The 19,684-nt window shown below is 49.8% G+C and overlaps 1 protein-coding gene and 1 long non-coding RNA gene across 8 annotated transcripts in view; both read left to right on the top strand.

Annotated features, from left to right (window-relative positions):
* The window catches only part of LOC117196704 (uncharacterized), a 62,252-nt gene extending 61,709 nt beyond the window's left edge, over positions 1-543 (top strand). The window contains exon 6 of the long non-coding RNA XR_007474540.1: positions 45-543. This is a non-coding gene — a long non-coding RNA (uncharacterized LOC117196704). The remainder of the gene's footprint in view (positions 1-44) is intronic.
* Positions 544-2,447: 1,904 nt separating this feature from the next.
* The window catches only part of KIAA0513 (KIAA0513 ortholog), a 63,372-nt gene continuing 46,135 nt past the window's right edge, over positions 2,448-19,684 (top strand). For 5 of the 7 annotated variants that reach the window (XM_049704065.1, XM_049704064.1, XM_049704067.1 and 2 more), the window contains exon 1: positions 2,448-2,600. The gene's annotated coding sequence lies outside the window, so the exon portion shown is untranslated. Of the gene's footprint in view, positions 2,708-5,053; positions 5,168-19,684 lie in introns of all 7 variants that reach the window. The other 2 variants (XM_033406342.2, XM_033406343.2) reach the window with 2 other exon arrangements.

The following is a 19,684-nucleotide window of genomic DNA, read 5'->3' as shown; positions in this document are numbered from 1 at the left end:
CGTTTGCTGGAAATACCGAAGGAGAAAATTCTTTTTTTCCACAGGGGCTGCTGAGTTGAGAGAACATAAGCCTGTTGCTGCTGAAGACCACTCTATAAAAAGAACCTGATCTGAGAATGAAGCCCAGCTCAGAGGGAAGCAGTCAAGAAGGGGAGAGAGACCAAGTTCTGATGACATTACTTGGCCCCTGGATCCTGCTGGGCCAACCCCAGAACTTTTCAGTTTTTGAAAAACCAGTTTGCCGGGATTTCTGTCACTTATTACTGAAAGAATTTTGGTAAATATACCTTCCAGGTGCAAATACACTACTTCTATCATATTTCCTTGAATTACGAGTCTATAGATTTCATAGCTTGAAATCTCATGCTTAAGCCAGCATGACTTGGTCTTTGACATCAGTGCTTCCTCTTCTGAGGGGTCACAGATGTTTTTCATGAGTTATCTGGCCTGAATGCTTCCCAGGTCCAATGTCAAGTTCACTGGTCTGTGGTTTGTAGAACTCACTACCCCCCCTTTTTTTTTAAATAAAATGGCCATATCATCTGCCTCTCTCCAACTTTCTGGCAAGTACAGAATATCTTTTATGTGGTATGGAGAGATAAGGTCCATATGAATCTCTTGAGGAGAAATGACATTTCCTCCAAATGGAATCTGACCCTGAATAAACTCACATTTTCCAATTTTCTTGACTAGTTGGTATATCCAGAGTCAGAACAAGGCTGCAAGAGCCCATGCCTGGTCCTGGGTTCACTCGCTGAACGAAGGGAGGACTTCCTCTAGCCACACATATGACCCTCCTCCATCCCATAAAGTCTTCATGATGGGCTTGTATTCTGCTGGACGCAGGGCAGAAACTCACAGGGACCAATGGCATGCCCACCAATCTGTAGTGCCCACATAAGGGAATGAACGCCACCTTACACTCCTTCCCTTCCTGATTTCATACCAAGCTTAAAACACCCAGAGATCCGGTTTCTTGCACATGATGGCTACACTGAGCTGGTCAAGCAAACCTGGAATGGACCTGTGGTGCTGAAGGCCCCATAACTCTTGTGGAACCACAGCTTCCAGCTTTGTCCTCCACGTTGGTCCCTTTAACTTCCCCCAACAAGTTTTTTCTTAACTTTTTGACCACACCACACGGGCATGCAGGATCTCAGTTCCCCAACCAGGAATCGAACCCATGCCCCCTGCAGTGGGGAAGGGAGTCTTAATCACTGGACTGCCAGGGAAGACCTCCCTCCCAGAAAGTCTTTTAAGTTCAATAGGCCAACTTCCCTGCGATCAGCAGCTCCATGCTTGGTGCACAGGAAAGACACTTGATCATCAATCCATATGTCATCTTTTCTCCTACCTGGCAGATCTTTAGTTCCTTCTAGGAACTAAAGACTTCTAGGAACTAAAGACTAAAGAACTGCTAGGACTTCGGAGAACCCCCAGTTTTCTGAAATGGACAGTCTGCCCTAGTTCAGATACCAGGGCATTCATTTAAAGGTAGAGCTTTATTATGTCATACAGCCAACCCCCAGAAGGAGCACTGTAGTTCTGCAGTGTAGCTCTGGAAATGCCTTTAGAGAATTTGAGGCGTCAGAGCCCACACTGTTTTGCTAGGTGCTGGAACCAAGTTTGCCATAACTGCAAAATTACTGGGAGGGGGTGTCAGTTTACATTTCTGTACTTGCTCTAGAACGGAAAAAGCTCCCCTAGGACATACTTTTATTTTTTACCTTTGTGGTTTTGGTTTGTTTGAATTGAAGACACGTGGAAGAAACCGAAACCCGACAGCCTGAAAATTGTGTTTATTGTATCTGGTGAAAAGATGCTGATTGGCCTAGACGTTTCAGAGCAGAAGGTGGAATCCATCAGCTTTTAAGAAGCCCCCTTTCAAAAAATCAATCGGCCTCAAATTGCCCTTCTATTCTATACATCCTCGCTTGACTTGTTTTACAAGTATGCTCGTTAATGTCAAGACGTCACCCTAACTCTGAAATAGGCGAGGAGGAAATGGCAAAGGGCATCCTTGTTTTAAAGGTGCGGATACCACGGCGGGCAAGCAACCATTATCAGGCCATACTTTCTGGCTCCCTGCCGGGGCTCCCCCCTCCAAAATCACCAAATCACCCACTCATTTGTTTGCATAGCGGCCTGCGCCCACCCAGCTCTGCCCCGCCCCGGAGAACACCCTAGTTTTGAGCAGATCCAGCAAACGGGGTTCCCGGGACCCTCTGTTAGCGCGAACCACGGGAAGTCCCCGAGCGTGCCAGGGCCGCAGGACGAGGCCTCCCGCCGAGGGGCGACCCCAGGCCCGAGCGACGCGGGACTTGGACCGAAACCCTCGGGAGGGCCGGGCGCCGACAGCTGCACCGCCCCGTCACGTGACGTCGCTCCCGGGCCGCCCCGCGCCTGCGCAGACGGGACCGGGGGTTGCGGGGGGGGCGGGGGCGGGGGCGGGGGCGGGCGCGGCCAGCTGACTGACAGCTCGCGCTGGCCGGCGCCTCAGAAGGACCCGGCTCTGGGGCCGGAGCAGTGGCCGCATTCCCGAGCCCGACGGCGCCCGCTAGCTCCTCGTCTGCCCGGCCGGCCGGCCGGCCCCCGCCGCGGTGAGAGGGGACCCTGCCAGGGGCCGAGAGGGGAAGGCGTGCCGGGTTCTCCCGGCGGCGAGGGGGCTCTCCGAGGGGCGACAGCTGGAGCGCCCAGGGACCGGCGGGTGAGGGACCGTGGGGTGGGGTCGAGGGCCTCTGGGGTTTCTGCAGGAAATGGGAAGGCGGGGCAGGAGCCCAGCGTGTCAGGAGCAGTGCGATACCTGTGGGGGTGGGGGGTTGGACAAGGTGTCCCCGCTCCCCGGTGGCTGACGGTGTCGCCAGGTGGCTTAGGGATGGAGCCGGTTCCCCCCCCCGCCCCCCCCCGCCCTGCCTCGACTCCTGGAAGGGCGTGCTGGGGAGGGGTGCGTGGGACCGGGATGGGAAAGACATTTGCCAAGTTGTGCTGTGTGTTGGATTTTAAGTTTGCTGTCCCTCTGCTCCTGGGGTGGCAGCTGGGGGCGGCATGGGGGCCAAGGAGAAAGGGCTCAGCTTGTGCCTTCCCAGGGCCCCCTCCTCCCCAGGCTCAGGAAGCAGGAGGAGCTTCGCAGAGGGGCCAGCACTACCGACACAGTGTTACAGGCTGTTTGGAACAGCTGGTTCAGGGTGGCCTGCACCAGCGTCCAGGGTCTTGGAAAGGACAGGATGCGGTCTTTCTGGAGCTGGGTGCGAGTTGCCCCTTGGTGGGGTCTGGGTTTCCCTGGGTTGTACGTTGATTGGATTTGGGAAGAGGAAGAGGACTTGGCAGTGGGCACCAGCCAGCTCCTATGACTGTGCTTAAGTGTGAGGCCAGAGTGCCAGCCTGCAGACTGGGCAGGAACTCACCTCTGAGCTGGCACAGGTGAGGTGCTTGACATGCAGGCTGTCCCTGAGGCGAGTCAGCGTTTGGAGGCAAGCCAATAGCTGTCAGGGACCAGGCTGCTGTAGCCAGACCGCCCTCCAGACCATTGTCACCTAATGCTAAGGTTTGGGGCTCATTTGCTGAGAGGCACCCCCTCCCTCACCCTAAACCAGGGCAGCCAAGATGCTTAACACCGAATTAAGCAAAGAAAAAAAAATCCAGTTGTATTACACGTGAGCGCTTCTTCCCATCTTTTCACGGTTCTGTTTGGAAGTGTATGTTCTCCCATTGTTCCATCTCTCCCTTGGGCTGTCACTGGTTTTTATTTCCACCTTGTGCAACGCATTTGAAACACAGGGCGACCGGCTATTGAGATCAGCTCACGATGAGAAAGTTGACTCATAAGATTCTCTTTTTCCATTAAGGAAATGAAGATGGCTAAGGACTCAGGCATAGACACTTTAGCGAGCAGCAGGTTAACTTCTTATTTGGTTCTGGAGTCCATTCCTGTGTTTTGTTTTGTTTTTTGCAGTGTTTGTCTTTTGTATGGCCTGTGTGAGTTAATGTGAAGATAGTTCATATTACTTGAGAACATAACGACTAAGGCCAATGAAAAGCTACTCGGTGACCTGAGTAAATCACAAGCCTTAAATAACTTGCTTCGGATTTCCAGAGAGTGGAGGGTATCCACAGATATTAGATGTGCTTGTTTTTGCATGACAATAGCTTTGGTTCTTTGAAGGTAAATTGCTTTGGGGTGACCCCAGATGGCTCTGAGGACACTTCTTTTAAGATAGTCTTTAGGAAGGGTTTAGGGTGGGATGAGTCATGCTACATGCCTCCCCATCCTCCCTCAAAAAAGAAAATAATCCAGTTAAAAGAACCATCAGAAGCAGCCTGGGAAGAGAAAACGTCAGGAAAAGTCAACCCTCATGACATGCAAAGGGAGGGGTAAAAATCCTTTTTGCCAATGATAACCCCTCACTTTTACGGGACGGAGTAATTTGCAAACGTCTTTCACACAGAATCTTAATTGATCTTCACAAATGTCACAGATGAGGAAACTGAGGCTAAGTGACTTGCTCAAGGTCACTTAGCTACTAGGGGGCAAAGCAGAGCGTTAACCCTAGCCATCTGACACCAGATGCAGTGGCCCGTCACCACTCTGCCGAGTGGGATGTGGGAAGGATGAGGACAGATTACACACACATCCCAGGGCCCTAGGGCTTTCCCAGCATCCTCCTCTCCCACCGCTTGCCCCACCTGCTAAGTCAGCTTGGCTCGCAGGTGTAGATTCTCTTCACCACTTCCCTCTATCCCAGGCTTGGCAGTCTGCGCCTACTCAGATTTGTTTAAGTCTTTGAGAAATCTAGTGGGAAGTATGATTGCAGGGAGTGTCTTTTGCCCAAGCGCTCAGTGTTTCCTAATAGTCTAGGTGTCTTCAGCCATGTGATGCAAGAGACCAAAGCAATTCTAGGGAAACTTACCATAATCATTTTCCTTGTCCTCCACCGGGAAGAAAAATGCAGTGGTTGTGAAACCTGAGGAGTTGGCCCAGTACTTTTGTTTATTTTATCCAGTTTTTTATGCATGGCATTGTTTGCGTTATGGTGACACTTTTTTTTTTTTAAAGAGGGCACAGCTGTTCTCATTAGGGAAGAATAAGCTTGAATCCTGTTTTCTCGATCTGAGCATCTAGATCTGAAAAAGGACACCAGCGGAGGTTATCTGAGATGTGTTCCAGCAGGTCAGTGCTACAAAACAGAATTAAAACCAAGGCAATCTTGGGGCACGTCAGTGGACATGTAGATCTGGAATGACCAAGGTGAAAGTTCTCATCTACTTCATGCTTAGAATATCGAGTTCTTTTCTGGGCATCACATTTAATGAAGGACATAGAAAAAAACATCAGGCATATTTACTGGAAACTGCTACAGTGGGGAATGAATTAGAGCTGGTAAGCCTGGAAATCTTGGGAGCCATGATTCAGGAATGTCAGTTATCAGACTTGTTCTGTGAGGGTCCAAGATCCCAAGAATGAAAGGACAAAAGTTATACTTAAAAAGACTTCAGTTATAAGAACTTTATGGTGTCAGAGTGATCTTTTAAAAACGAAGAGTCAAATCATGTCTCTCCCCAGTGACTTCTCAGTAGTCTTGCGGTCAGATGCAAACTACTTACCTGGGTCTACTATACGAGGACTGACTGACCTTCCTTGTTCCTCCAGCTTCATCAATTAACCCTCTCTCACTCTCTCACAAAAGTCCCTCTTTCTTTCTGTGCTTTGTCCAGGTCTAGCTTGCTCTGCCTCAGGTCCTTGCACTGGCTCTTCCTCCAGCCAGATTCTCCGTGGCTGACTCCTTGTCATTCAGGTCGCTGGTCCAGTATCACATGCTTAGTGGGACCTTCCCTAACAATATAAATAATTTCATCCTGGTCCCCAACCCACTCACTGGTGTTACGGTGTTCTACTTTCTTCAAAACATCAGAAATGGCCTTATTTGTAAGTGCTTTTATTGTCTGCTCCCCGTTTTACCGTTGTATCAACAGTGCTCCAAACCGTGCCTGCCTGGCACGTAGTAGGTGCTCAATGAATATTTGTTGAATGAATGATTTTTATGACAGACCTTTTCGAAGATGGGAGGGGTTGCTGCATTGGTAGATACTAAACTAGTCGTCTTTTACTAGAGACAGCCATCCACAGGCTGGCTAACTGACCATCGGGCAAGAGAATTCAAGCCTTAGATAGACAGCAAAACCAGATCCCTTTCTGTATGAGTCTCCTAGGTCTGCTGTAACAAAGTACCACAGACTGGGGGCCTTAGAGCAATAGATATTCTCTTACGGATCTGGAGGCAAGACATCCAAAATCAAGGTGTCAGCAGGGTTGGTTCCTTCTTGGGGGCTCAGCGGGAGCGTCTGTTCGGGGCCCCCTCCCAGCCTCTGGGGGTTTCCAGCCATCCTTTCTGTTCCTCAGCTTGCAGCTGCATGACTCCTACTCCTGCCTCTGTGGTCACATGGCCTTCTCTGCACGTGCATGCATGTATGTGCGTGTGTGTGTGTGCGTGTGCGTGTGTGTGTGTGTGTGTTTTCACATTATCTTCCCTCTGTGCGTGTCTCTCTGTCTCCTCTCTTCTTGTAAGGACACCAGTCAAATGGGATTTGGGGCCCACCCTATTCCATAATGACTTTATCTTAACTAATTACATCTGCAAAGACCCTGTTTCCAAATAAGGTCCCATTCACAGGTTCCAGGGCTTCGGACTTCAGCGTCTCTTTTCATTGTTCAATTCAATGCATAACACCTTCTAACTTCGAGATCCATTGACCTTTTAAAGGGAAGAACTGGCAGGAGGGGCTGGGTTGTTTTTCAGGCTAAGGACGTGGTTTTGGATGTTTGTGCCCCAAGCGTTTGTGATGCTTACAACTCGCAACTGACAGCTTGTGATCTGTGTGTGTCCCAGGTGAGGGGAGGGAGGGTCTGAGCCGTTGAGTGACTTGCCGGAGGTCGTGCAGGACCCGACCAGCCTCCTGACTGATTGCAGAGCCCGTGGCCTCTCCTCCCCTCCCCCATCCGCCAGTGGCAGGCCTTTCTCGTGGCTCCGGCCCAGGTTAGGATGTGGGTTTCTCCGATGGCTCTTCAGGGGCCCTGGAGGGATGATTTCCTCCCTTGGCCTTCTGCTTTACCCCGTCGTCCTTGTGGTAGAGGAGTGGCTCACTGACAGTGAGATAAACGGTGCAGCTGGACATGATGTTCCCAGGTCAGACCTCACGCAGCTGGTCAAAGCCGGAGGCCACAACATCAGAGAAGTCGCGTTTTTCCTTTGTTGGGCTTTTCCAGTGGTTCTGAGGGGCTTTTAAGTAAGGTCTGGAGAACTCTGAGTTGCAGTGTCTCAGATTTTGACCCTGAGAAAGTATTGCCGATGTTCTAAAGATGAGCCGTGCAGGAGTTCATAGAGAGACTTTCCTGATTTGGGCCCGGGGGGCGGGGGCGGTGAGAGCAGGGCAGGCTGCCAGCGAGATAGCCAACGTGACTGGTCCCTTCGCCTTCAGGACCTTTCTGTTTCTGGCTCTGTCTCACCCAAATACCCAATATCCCCCGCTCCCTTATTTCATTTTTTGTTGGCTGGGTCATACATGCAGACGGTACAAAACTCAAATAATACAGAAAGATGTCCAGTGAAAAGTGGTTTCTGTCACTGCTTCCCCTACCCTCCCCCAGCTTCCCAGTCTCTTCCCCAGTGGCACCATCTCCACCAGTTTCTTCTGTCTCCTTGCAAAGACCTTGCTGTCCTTTGCTGTCCCCAAGTATCACCTCCACCCCGCCCCACCCCACGGGCTGTGCTCCCATCCCTGCTTTCCGTTCCTCCTTCCTCCGGCCTTTTTAGACCCCGTGGGCTGTGCTCCCATCCCTGCTTTCCGTTCCTCCTTCCTCTGGCCTTTTCAGACCCCTTGCTGTGGGCACCTGAGAGGCTGGTCTGTTCCCAGGTGCTAAGAGCTAATGACAACACCTCAGCCAGGAGTTTTATATTTAGACGGGAGGTGCTTAAATGAGTCTGTAACGGTAAAATGTGGGGCTTTCAGGGAAGAGTGTGGGGAAAGAGCTTGTATTTATGGGGTGCTTTTTGGATCGGGTTCCTTGAACTTCAGGGTTAGCCCTGATGAAGAGGTGCGTACAGAGACTCAGGGAAGGAAGGAGGGAGGGGCAGTTGATGGTGTGTTTCCCCCGGGGATCGAGATGGTGTCTTTCCAGCTCGGATTTGCTGTGCCGGGTGCTCTCTGGGGGGTGTCCCTAAACCTCACAAGAACACTAATGGGGGAGCTGCTGATACCCTCCCCGTTTCACAGGTGAGAAAGCCGAGGCGCAGAGAGGCAGAGGCCTCCGTCACATCTGCTTGTAAGGGCAGAGCTGGCTCGCAGCTCCAGGCAGGTTCAGTCCAGGTACCAAAGCTGCGTGTACATGTCGTCTCCCCTGAGTTTGGTGGTATCTTCATAGCTGTCAAAAGGCAGCGTGATCCCAGTGTGGCACACGGGTGAGACTCCATGTTGTGCCCCAGAGGAGGAACCTCACAGAAGGAAAATCTGTCACCCCTCAGGCTTTCTGGGCTCATTCAAGAAATGTTCTCCTGCCTCTAAAGATGCAAAATGACGGGACTTCCCTGGCGGTTCAGTGGTTAAGTCTTCACCTTCCAATGCAGGGGGTGTGGGTTTGATCCCTGGTGGGGGAGCTGAGATCCCACATGCCTCATGGCCAAACAACCAAAACAAAGCAGAAGCAATATTGTAACCAATTCAGTTAAGACTGAAAAAAACAAGGATGCAAAACGAATGACCAAGACTCATCCCACCGTAGGGATAATCTCCAACAAAAGCTGAAAGAAATGGTAAATTCGGAGGGGAAAAAAAGAGAGAGAGAAAAGGGGATTATTTTTTTCTCCTCTTTACCAAATCCACATGCGCAAGCTCGTGCCTGGGTGCAGGCCGTGTTCCTCAGGGACAGCCTTTCACAGACAGGTGTGCTCTGAGGCCTTTGCATCACAGCCTGGCATGAGTCAGAGAAGATGACTCACCAGTAGCAAAAATGACCAATGAGCTGGGGAAAAAGGAGACTCTAGGATCAGCAGAGCAAAGGGAAAATACCAGAGTAAATGAGCTTGGAGGGCTGCTGTGCAGCTGACATCCTTGAGCGAGAGGCTTTGGGAGTAAAGCAGGGAGGCTAAGATCAAAAATAGGGCCCAAGAAAAGTGGGGGAAAAAACCGCACCAGAGAAGAAAACGGAACGGAACTGTGCGTTCATAGTAAATACCAAGACTGAAGTAAAAGAATTAAGTGAGATCAGAACAGTGAAAACCCAAGACCCCTCCCCGCTTAATTCGTGTGGTGATGTACAGGAATAGGAAACCCGTCCACCGAGGAAAGCTGGTCTGGTTCCCTCTCTGCTCTAGGAGGGGGTAGATCATGTTGAACTTCCTGAAGCAGCAGGATCACTCTCAGAACCCCGAGGCTCGGTGTGGGCGATGAAAAACTTCAGGGCCACCCCTGGTCGGGGAACTAAGATCCCGCATGCCGTGTGGTGAGGCCAAAAAGAAAAAGAAAAAAATTTCACTAATCTGAAAGAAGAAAGTGAGGAGGACGAAAGAGGTCGTGTACATAATCAAAATCTAATGTAAGGGGAATTAACAAGAGTCCTGTGCCCTGTGGCAAAGACCTCCTCTCTCAGGTCACGTCAAGGGGCTGAAAGCCGAGGGGTCCCGCTAGGTTGAGCCCTCCCGCCTGGTGGTCCTGCTCTGTCCTCGCCTCCGTGCCTGTCGACTCTCTGCACGGCCATCCGAGTGCAGCATCTTTGCAAAATCGGAAACAGACTGTGGTGTTCCCCTGGTGCAAACCCTCCACTGCTCTCCCGTTGTTCCTGGGGTGAAATCCCGACTCCTTAACTTGGCTCCCAAGCCCCTACCTAGTGCACGGCCTGCAGCTCTGCCAGCCTCAGCCGGGCCAAGTTCATTCCCACCGCAGAGCCCGTAAACTTGTCATTTCCTGGGGCCGAGGACGCTGGTGGTGGAGGTCTCTCAGGCTGAGCCACATGCATGGGCTTCAGCTTCTGGCAGCCACGCGAAACAAGTAAAGGAAACAGGCCCAGTTAATTTTGCTAGGAGGTTTTATTTAATCCAAGATACCCAGAATATTATCGTTGACATATCTAATCAACATAGAAGTTATTAATGAGACAGCGTACGTTCTCCTTCTGCGCTAAGTCTGGGATCTGCGTGGTTGGCACGTCTCAGTTTGAACGAGCCACGTTCGCTGGCTCAGTGACCACACGGGGACAGTGGCTGCAGCTCCAACCTGCTAGTGCTTCATTCACAGCACTTATGACGGACCATGATGCCGTCTGTTTACCTCTGTTCTCTGACTTGAGCACACGCTCCTGGAGGCCCGGACTTCCGTTTGCCTTGTCCACGTGGCCCAGCACCTGGCACCCTGTGATGCTCAAGAATGTTTATTGAGTGATCAAATAAACACATGACCGAACAAACGAACCTCACCTCCATCCTCTTCATGTCCCAGAGGCAACTCAGTAGTTAGTGCCATTTGGAGCCTCTTCTGATCAGGGAGATTGCATGCACAGGGTTCCCTGCTTCTTGTAGGTCCCTAACTGTTTCCTATCGGGACTTGTGTATTGTCAAAGGCCCATCATGATTGTTCTTGATTGGGCTTTTTTTGGGGGAGTGACAGTGATACTAACGAGAGAAGGATTTTCAAAAGGAAGCAGTTAACAGGATTGAGACCCTGGTGTTGTTACTGCTAGGAGTTAATCTAGATCGGGGATTTCAACTGGGGACGACATCTAGGGACCTTTTGGTTGTCACGACTGGGGGTTGCTTCCGGCATCCAGTGGGTGGAGGCAAGGGATGCTTCTAACCGTGCTACAGCTTGGCCCACGGGACAGACCCCACCACCAAGAATTACCCAGCCTGCGTGTTGATGGAGTCACTGTTGGAAGCCCTGCTGTAGACCAGCGCAGCTCCGCATTGGCTGCGTTTCTGAATTGCCTCTGGTAACGTCAGGGAGGTTATTAGTCTCCAGAAACTTGACAGGTTCTATGCCGGGCCCCATCCTTTCATTCCCTTGTCTCTCTTTCATGTAAACCGGCCCCTACTTATCATTTATTTTCCTAAAAAGATAGCCCAAACGGGAGCTGTCTCCAGCTAAAGCCCTTGAGATGAAAGAAAATCAGCTCCACGTTTACAGCATGAATTAGAATTCTGCAGAGAAGACGTCTGGAGAAGCCCATGCCTCGAGAACCAGGGATCAATGCACTTGAAGCCCTTGGAGGCCGTTTGGAAAGCTTTGAAGCAACGCAGCGGCAGAAACCCATCTCTTTTCACCTACGTTGAAACAAACATCTGTCAACTACACTTTCAAACAAACAAACACACACGTATTTATACTCAGAAGCAGGACTGGAGTGCAAAATTACATATATTTCAATTCTTGTTCAATGTTAAGGCCCCCGAAAATAAGAGAATTCAGCTCTCATAGTATTGTGGGTAGAAAAGGGATTGATTCTATATGTTTCGATTTTAAGGTTTGGGGGAATACTTGCAAATATAGAGTTGTGGTAGACTTGGCAATATTTTTTATCTTTCCCAGTCCTCCGACTAGTTCTGAATAAGTCTGAACAGTTGTGTGTGTGTGTCGGGTGGTTCCCACCACCCCTCGCCCGCTGCTTCGTGCTGTTTTCTCCTGCAGTGTCTTCCCTTGTCTGACTGTCAGGCTCCTACCAGATTTGACCCAAGCGCTGCAGTCTAAGTCTCCCCAGGCAGCATCGAAGGCTCTGCTTCTGGGCTTCCATGCACGTCTGCATCCTGGAATTACAGCACTTGTCCCGTTCCTATAATCATTTACTTATGTCTGTGTCTTCTTAGATTGTGTTTGGGAAAGGAAGGCCCATATCCTCTTTATCTTTGTATCCCCAGGACTTAATCACAGTTCACAGGACATGGTAGGGGCTTCATAAATGTCTGTCGCATGAATGACCTGAACGCTACAAGATAACACCTTTTATCCGTCACGCTGGTACGGCCTCCATCCGAGAAGTGAGGCAGCGGCTCTGTTCTTCGCCTTGGATGGTGAAGTTGCAGGACTCGGCACTGAGCGGAGATGACAAACCAGTCCCGGGGTAGTAGTGGCCCCGCATTGTCCCTGGGTCTCTGTTTTAGTCGGCTGGTGACACTGTGGGCGGAAAGTGTGGGTTCCAGACGCAGCTGTGTGCGCACCGCTGTGAGGCTTTGCTGACACACCATCCCCCTGTCCCTTCCCTGCCCTGGGTCTCCATTTCCCATCTTAGGGCAGCTTCCACGAGTCTGTGCCTTTCCCCTGAACTTCTTGTCTTCTTGCCGCCCCATCCCTTTCTTGTCTGTCTGCCAGCCGCCACCGTCTTCTGGAAATCTGAAGTCACATCCAAGCGTAACATCTTGGGGTTTTATTCGAGTAAAACAAAATCTAGAATTACGTAGTGCATAACGGTTTTGTTCCCACTCCTTTGCAAACATCTCCTTTCTTCTTCTCTTTTTAAAATTAATTTATTTTATTTATTTCATTTTTGGCTGTGTTGGGTCTTTGTTGCTGCGTGCGGGCTTTCTCTAGTTACAGCGAGCGGGGGCTACTCTTGGTTGTGGTGTGTGGGCTTCTCATTGCGGTGGCTTCTCTTGTTGCGGAGCACGGGCTCTAGGCGCGCGGACTTCAGTAGTTGTGTCACGCGGGCTCACTCGTTGTGGCTTACGGGCTCAGTCGTTGTGGTGCACGGGCTTAGTTGCTCCGTGGCATGTGGGATCTTCCCGGACCAGGGCTCGAACCTGTGTCCCCTGCATGGGCAGGCGGATTCTTTTTTTTTTGTCACCATCATAAAAAATCATTTATTAGATGCCAAGTTGCACATCACATAGACAGTAACTACTGCCCAGTGAGAGCTTGAACTCTAGAGCTAAGACTGATGAGAATATACCAAAAATTATAAAATCAAAACATTAAACAAGGGCTTCCCTGGTGGCGCAGTGGTTGAGAGTCCGCCTGCCGATGCAGGGGACACGGGTTCATGCCCCGGTCCGGGAAGATCCCACATGCTGCGGAGCGGCTGGGCCTGTGAGCCATGGCCGCTGAGCCTGCGCGTCCGGAGCCTGTGCTCCACAACGGAAGAGGCCGCAACAGTGAGAGGCCCGCGTACCGCCAAAAAAAAAAAAAAAATTAAACATTAAATTAAACATTAAATAGCACAAGTGCTTCCAACAAACATATTACATCTAAGGTATCCAAAGGAACTAGAGATTGCAGCATATTCTCAGGTTTCTATACCTGTATATTTATATCATATCCCCGCACCCCCTAGACTATTAATACAAGGAAGGATGTTAAAAAATAAGACAAAACACCTGTAGTCAGACAGGCCGTGAAAAGATGGGTGATGGTCATCCTGATACCAGATCAATAGCTCTCTCAATCTACAAAACTAAAACAGAGGAATATACACCCTTCTCATGAGGATCATTTAGTTACTTTTTAAACAGATGTCCAGGCAAAAACACTTCCCAATGGAAATCCTATAGGCTTAACAAATTTAATGAACAATTTCAAATAGACTCTTTATTCAGATAAATACAACCTGCTTAGTACACGTATGCAGTAAACTGGCAGAGTACTTTGAGCAGAATCTGCAGTATCAGATTGCATGACATGCTGCAGTCGTCAGAACAATGCCACTTGATTATATGGAATCGCAGGAGTCAAAGACTCGAAACAGCATTTGCTGTGAAATGTCACTTGTGTTTAGTTTTAACTCCCTGAATGACTGGGTTAGCCATTTTCTATGTTAAATGCAGCGATGTGGATAGACTATTACCTACCGCAACAAAGCTGTGAACAAAACTATTTTGAGTTCAACTCCTTCAAGAATAACAATTAAATTGCACAGTTTCTTTAATTACAAAACGTAAACTGTTGACATCTGCATGCTATTGGAATAATGCTGGTTCATCAGTGATGGATGTTACGTAACCTGATAGTCCTGGAATCACATTAAGGACTTTGATACACATTTTCATCACTGCATCAACAACAAAACCCAAGAAATTTGTTCAACAGTTGAATTCTTCAGTACAGAGTTTTCACTCCACCTGTGTCAACATCCATGCTGCGAAAGGTCGTGAACCAACCGTACCTAGCAATAAATTCCTGCGTTTAGTTTTTCATCACTATATATATATATTTTTTGTTTTGTTTTGTTTTTGTTTTTTTGTTGTTGTTTTTGTTTCTTGCGGTACGCGGGCCTCTCACTGTTGTGGCCTACTCCCGTTGCAGAGCACAGGCTTCGGACGTGCAGGCTCAGCAGCCATGGCTCACAGGCCCAGCCGCTCCGCGGCATGTGGGATCTTCCCGGACCAGGGCACGAACCCGTGTCCCCTGCATCGGCAGGCGGACTCTCAACCACTGCGCCACCAGGGAAGCCCTTCATCACTATATTAACTTTCATCCAAGTATTCATTAAAACTGACATGGTAGGATAACGATGTCTCTGAATTAATGACCATCTGTGGCATCTGTCAGTTAACACTGTAAACAGAGGGTGAAAAAGCCATCAGCATAAAAATAGCACGGGTCTCACTGACAGACACTGACCGCTTCCTTCAACTCCCTGTGCTCAGAGCAGCTCGAATTACATCCAGCAAATGGATTTCGGTGCAAGTGCCCAATAGAGCAACAACTGAAAATATGCCTCTTTCACAGTCACTGCCACTCAGGGATTTTATTTTCCTCTGCATACCAATCATTAACAATATTACACCGAAAAGGCATTTTAATTACACACGTATATATTAATGTCTTCGTAAAAGATATTTTTCTAATCTTTTATGGAGACCGTCTTTCTACACAATTCTAAGCACCTCAGACAGAGAGACTTGCTGAAGAAGAACCTATAGAAGACCTTGCTTTTTTAGTTGAGACCCTGAAGGCCCGGCAGACCGGTGTCCTGTATCCGAATGGTGGAGACATCGGAAACAATGAGCCAGGTGTGACTTTGACATACAGAGCACAGGGTCTCAACGGTGGATCTGCAAACAAGAAGCAAAAGAAGAACGAGGAAGGGGGGGAAAGGAGTGGGTGAGCTGGGTTAGGGCTGCTGGTTTCCCTTTTCCTCACCAACGGTATCTTCGGCCGGCGGATTCTTAAACACTGCGCCACCAGGGAAGCCTCTCCTTTATTCTTTTTTCTCTTTTTTTTCTCGACTGTGCCACGCAGCTGATGGGATCGAACCCGTGCTCCCTGCATTGGAAACTCGGAGTCCTAACCACTGGACCGCCAGGGAATTCCCAGTTCTTTTATTATTATTTTAAAATCGTTCAGTTTTTTTTCCTGAAGGCCCCGAGTAACTAATATGAAAGCCTAGGATTTGTGGGTGAAAAGTGCTAAACCCTTCTTCTTTGCCTGTCTCTACTGAAATAGGAATTAGAAAACTTCTTTAAATGCTTTGGAATAAATGTCACATTGCTAAATCAGACGTTGCCTGTATCACTTCCAAACAGGAAGACCTGTAGCTCCGGTAGGGATTGGTGAGGGAGGCTTAATCCACTCCAGTGGTTGACGGCTCTTTGGAGCGTCCTTATCTGCACCCCAAATGAGCACAGTTACCTACTTGCCCTACAGCAAGGCTGTGGACTCAGACTCTGCTGGGGCTTATCTAGACTCTCGTATTTAGCTCTATGGCTTTAGACAGCTACTTAAAAATATCTATCTAAAAAGCTCTTTACACAGCTTTTCTAAGCCTTAAAGTTTCTTCAGCTGTAAAATGGGGATAATAATAACCTAGCTTCTGTGTTACAGGAGAATGAAATCAGGTTCTCAGCACAGAGCCCTTAGCTTAGGGCCTGGCGTGTCGTGAGCATACAATGAGTATTGGTTGCAATTATCAAAAAGTACTAAATAATAGTAATAGGAAAAGAACAGTCCAAGTCAGCTTGGCTTTCTCACGCCATTGTCGTTGGCGGAAGCAGCATTAGGGAGCGGTGGCTTTGACCTTCTAGAGAGAACGTCACACCGGGAACCACAGCAGGACTCAGGTGTGGCAGGAGGTCTCAGGTGAATGCGTGAGAGGTGGGAGCGGTGACTCTTTTGAGATGTCTGGAAATGCCATCTTTTTATTCAAATTAAAATTTGCCAGGGGGAGAAAATTTTTAGAAAAATGTGATTGTGTATCGCTTCTATCATGGCTGGTATAAAACTGTTTAAAAGGTTTGGTGGAAGACTCTCGTTTCACATCTCAGACCACTCTGTAGAACTGATGATACTCTGTCGTTAGATCCAGCGTTGAAACCCACCATCACCCCACCCCCGTCTCCCTCTCTGTGTCTCTTTTGCTGTCTCCGTCTCTCTCACTTTCTTTCTGCCTCTGTCTCTGTCCGTCTGTCTCTCTGGTCATTGGAGCAACCTAGCAAGTACGGTCTGGTTAGAGGCCCTTGATGAGATGACACTTTCCTCCATGTCATGTTTTGGGGGATTCTGAGGCCAAAGGCACGTGGGATCTCTTATGTTAACATGAAGAGTCTGGAATGGGATTTTAGGAATACACTCACATTTGCTCCATAAGGGGGGCAGCAGTGGGGAATTGGGGGTAAATCACTTGAGGAAAGAACAAGCAAAACCAGCCGTGGATGTGGCACCCTGGAAGCAGGCATCCTGTCTCATCCCAGCAGGGCACCCAGAGCCATCGCCCCTGGTTCTCCTGAGCCCTGGGCCTTGGGTGGAAAGACGGGCCGATGGCCAGCAGAGGTTTGGGTCAGGCTGTGGCCCAGCACAGAGAGTGTGGCCTCCTCCCCAATCTGCCCTGCATGACTGACGTGTGTTAAATTGCCTGAAATGCCTTACAGGGACCTTCGTGCCTTTAGAAAGGCGTGAACGTTTCCCCATCTCTGTTTCCTAAAAACCACAGTGGCTCTGAAAGAAGGCTTGTCTCTTCTCCTCGTGGACACTCGACGAGGTCTCTGCAGCTCAGCGCCTTTGTCCAGCCAGTAGCGAGGAAGCTGGGTCCACAGCGTGAGCTCGGAGGAAGGAGGTGACCCCGGGCCCAGAGTGCACCTCAGGGGCCACGGGTCCCCAGGAAGGGGAGGTGGTGGGCTCCTGTGTCACCCGGTCCAGGCTTGCAGGGAGGTGACTCAGAAACCAGGCCCCAAGGGGTAGCTTTGACTGCATTTACTGTCCGTGGTGCAGAAGAGTGAGACCCCAACTCTCCCAGCAGCTCTGGAATCAGCCTGTCTCCTGCCACCGCCAAAAGGCAGTGCTTCCCTTAAAATAGGAGGTGTTCCTCCCCAGTCATGGGCGTGGTCTGTAACAGACAGACGCGTTCCTGGACGTTTCCTTGACAGGAAAGAGTGGGTGGAGAGGAGGCCGGGGCTGCCACCCAGCTCCTCCCAGAGCTGCAAGGGGCTGTCTTACTTTGCACAGTGAGCCGGTTCTCTGGGGAGACAGTGCTTGTATTTGATACTTCAGCGGAGGCTCCGTGACTGTGTTTTAACAGTGTAGTGCGGGGGCTCTTGGAATTGAGCCCCACTTCAAAGGTTCAGTGACCCTAAGTCATTGTCACTGCAGAGAGGGGACCAAGTCCTGCCCTGCGCGTGTGTGGAGGGGGCCTGTCCTTCAGCCCCTGCGGGCTGCGTTGACGTCAGACCTGTGGTCAGCTCACGAGGCTTAATGGAGCTCCTGTGGGTTCCTGACCTTGATCCTCAAGTCCAGCTTGGGCTTTTAAAAAATTATTATTATTATTGTTTTTGCGGTACGCGGGCCTCTCACTGTTGTGGCCTCTCCCGTTGCGGAGCACAGGCTCCGGACGCACAGGCTCAGCGGCCATGGCTCATGGGCCCAGCCGCTCCGCGGCATGTGGGATCTTCCCAGACCGGGGCACGAACCCGTGTCCCCTGCATCGGCAGGCGGACTCTCAACCAGTGTGCCACCAGGGAAGCCCAATGGGCTTTTGTACTTGTCTCGGGCCTGTGGCTGGACCCCCAGTGGGTGAGGCACATCTTCCAGTGGCATCCACCTGCAGTAGGGGTTAGAAGGGAGATGTTGGCCGGCGATGGGGAGCCGTGTGCAGCCCTGGGGCAGCGAGCGGGCCCGTGTGCTGACACTGCCGCGTCTTTTAACTTTACTGTCGTGACTTTGGTCTTTGTGCTTCCCGGAGAGAATCCAGTAGGAAGCATTTCTGTGAGATTTTCTCTCATTAAACCTTTCTTACCATGTGTCTTCACTGTGCAGCCACACCTGCTACACGTGGCTATTCTGCCAGTGGTTTCTTCCCTGTTCAGTTTTAAGACAAAACTGACTTGATCCAGAGTAGCTTCTACCTGCTTGACCCCTTCCTCCATGCAGACAAAGGATGAAAAATCACAGAAAAATGAGGGACTCTGGGCTCGAGGACTCCCCCCCGTTCTCCACCTCTTTTTTCACGTGTCTGACCCTGTCTACCTGCAGAGGAAGGACAGCCCACGTGTAGGGAGGTGCTATCCTTTAAGGTCAGCTGGCACGGAGATTGAAAGGACTGGTTTGGTTGTTCACGTTCTCTAGGGATTCAGGTTCAGAACCTGTTTGTCAGGAAGGGTGTGTGCTTCCAAATGGACACCTGGGAGGCATGTGGACACAGGTAGCCACCGAACCAAGAAATCTAGGACACGCGCTAGGCTGGATGACAAGGGAATGTCAGCCATGCAGCTGAGGGGTCTGGGGTCTCTAGGGCCCCGCTTTTTATAAGAAAAGGGAACTATTTACTTAGCCCTTGTGTGGGGCACTTGGCTGGCTGCTTCCACCTCTTTTTTTTTTTTAATTAACATATAGTAAAATTCACCTTTTTTTTTGAGTACATTTCTGTGAAATTTAAAATACATATAGATTTGTGTAACCACAAATTCAATTAGGAGGCAAAACGTTTTCTTCATCAACCCCGCATCTCCCTTGGGTTCCCCCTTGTTGCACCCCATCCCTAACTCCTGGCAACCCGCACCCCCTTCTTTTGGAGCACATCTTATAAATGGAGTCTTGCCTTAGGTGAACTTCTGAGGACCATCTTTCACTCAGCATCACGCATTTGAGGTTCACTGAGGTGTTACGTGTGGGAGGATTTCATTGCTGAGAGGTAGGCTCTAGTGTGGGTACACCACAGTTTGTTTAGTCATTCACCCGCAGGAGGACATTTGGGTGGTTTTCCGTTTGGGGCGATTATGAATAGAGTTGCTAGAAACATTTGTGTACAGAATTTTGTGTGAAGCCAAGTTTTCATTTGTCTTGAATACATATCTAGGTGTTGCTGGGTTATGTGGTAAGTATATGCTTAACTTTATAAGAAACTCCCCACATCTCCCACGCAGAAGAATTCTGTAGATCCTCTACCCTGAAGGACTTGGAGCCTAACTCCCTACTCCTTAAGGGGGTGCTGCATGAAGTGACCTCCTTCCAAAGAGCACAGTTTGGAAGGGGAGATTAACAAAAGAGCACTTTCCAGTGGGGAAGCCTGGTAAGCATGACCTCAGCCTGGTGATCAGGGTCACCGGTGAGAAGTCAAGTTGATGATATGTGACTTTGAAATGACGTGGTGAAAACGGCACTTTGCCTCTGTGGTCTTCCTCCCCAAAACCCATGACCCAAGTCTAACCATGAGAAAAATACCAGAGAAATCCCCACTCAGGCACGTTCTGCAAAATACCCGACAAATACTCAAAGTTGTCAA

This window comes from Orcinus orca, chromosome 20 (assembly GCF_937001465.1).
Source record: "Orcinus orca chromosome 20, mOrcOrc1.1, whole genome shotgun sequence".
Classification (NCBI taxonomy): Eukaryota; Metazoa; Chordata; class Mammalia; order Artiodactyla; family Delphinidae; genus Orcinus; species Orcinus orca.
This window is presented reverse-complemented; position numbering and strand designations above follow the sequence as displayed.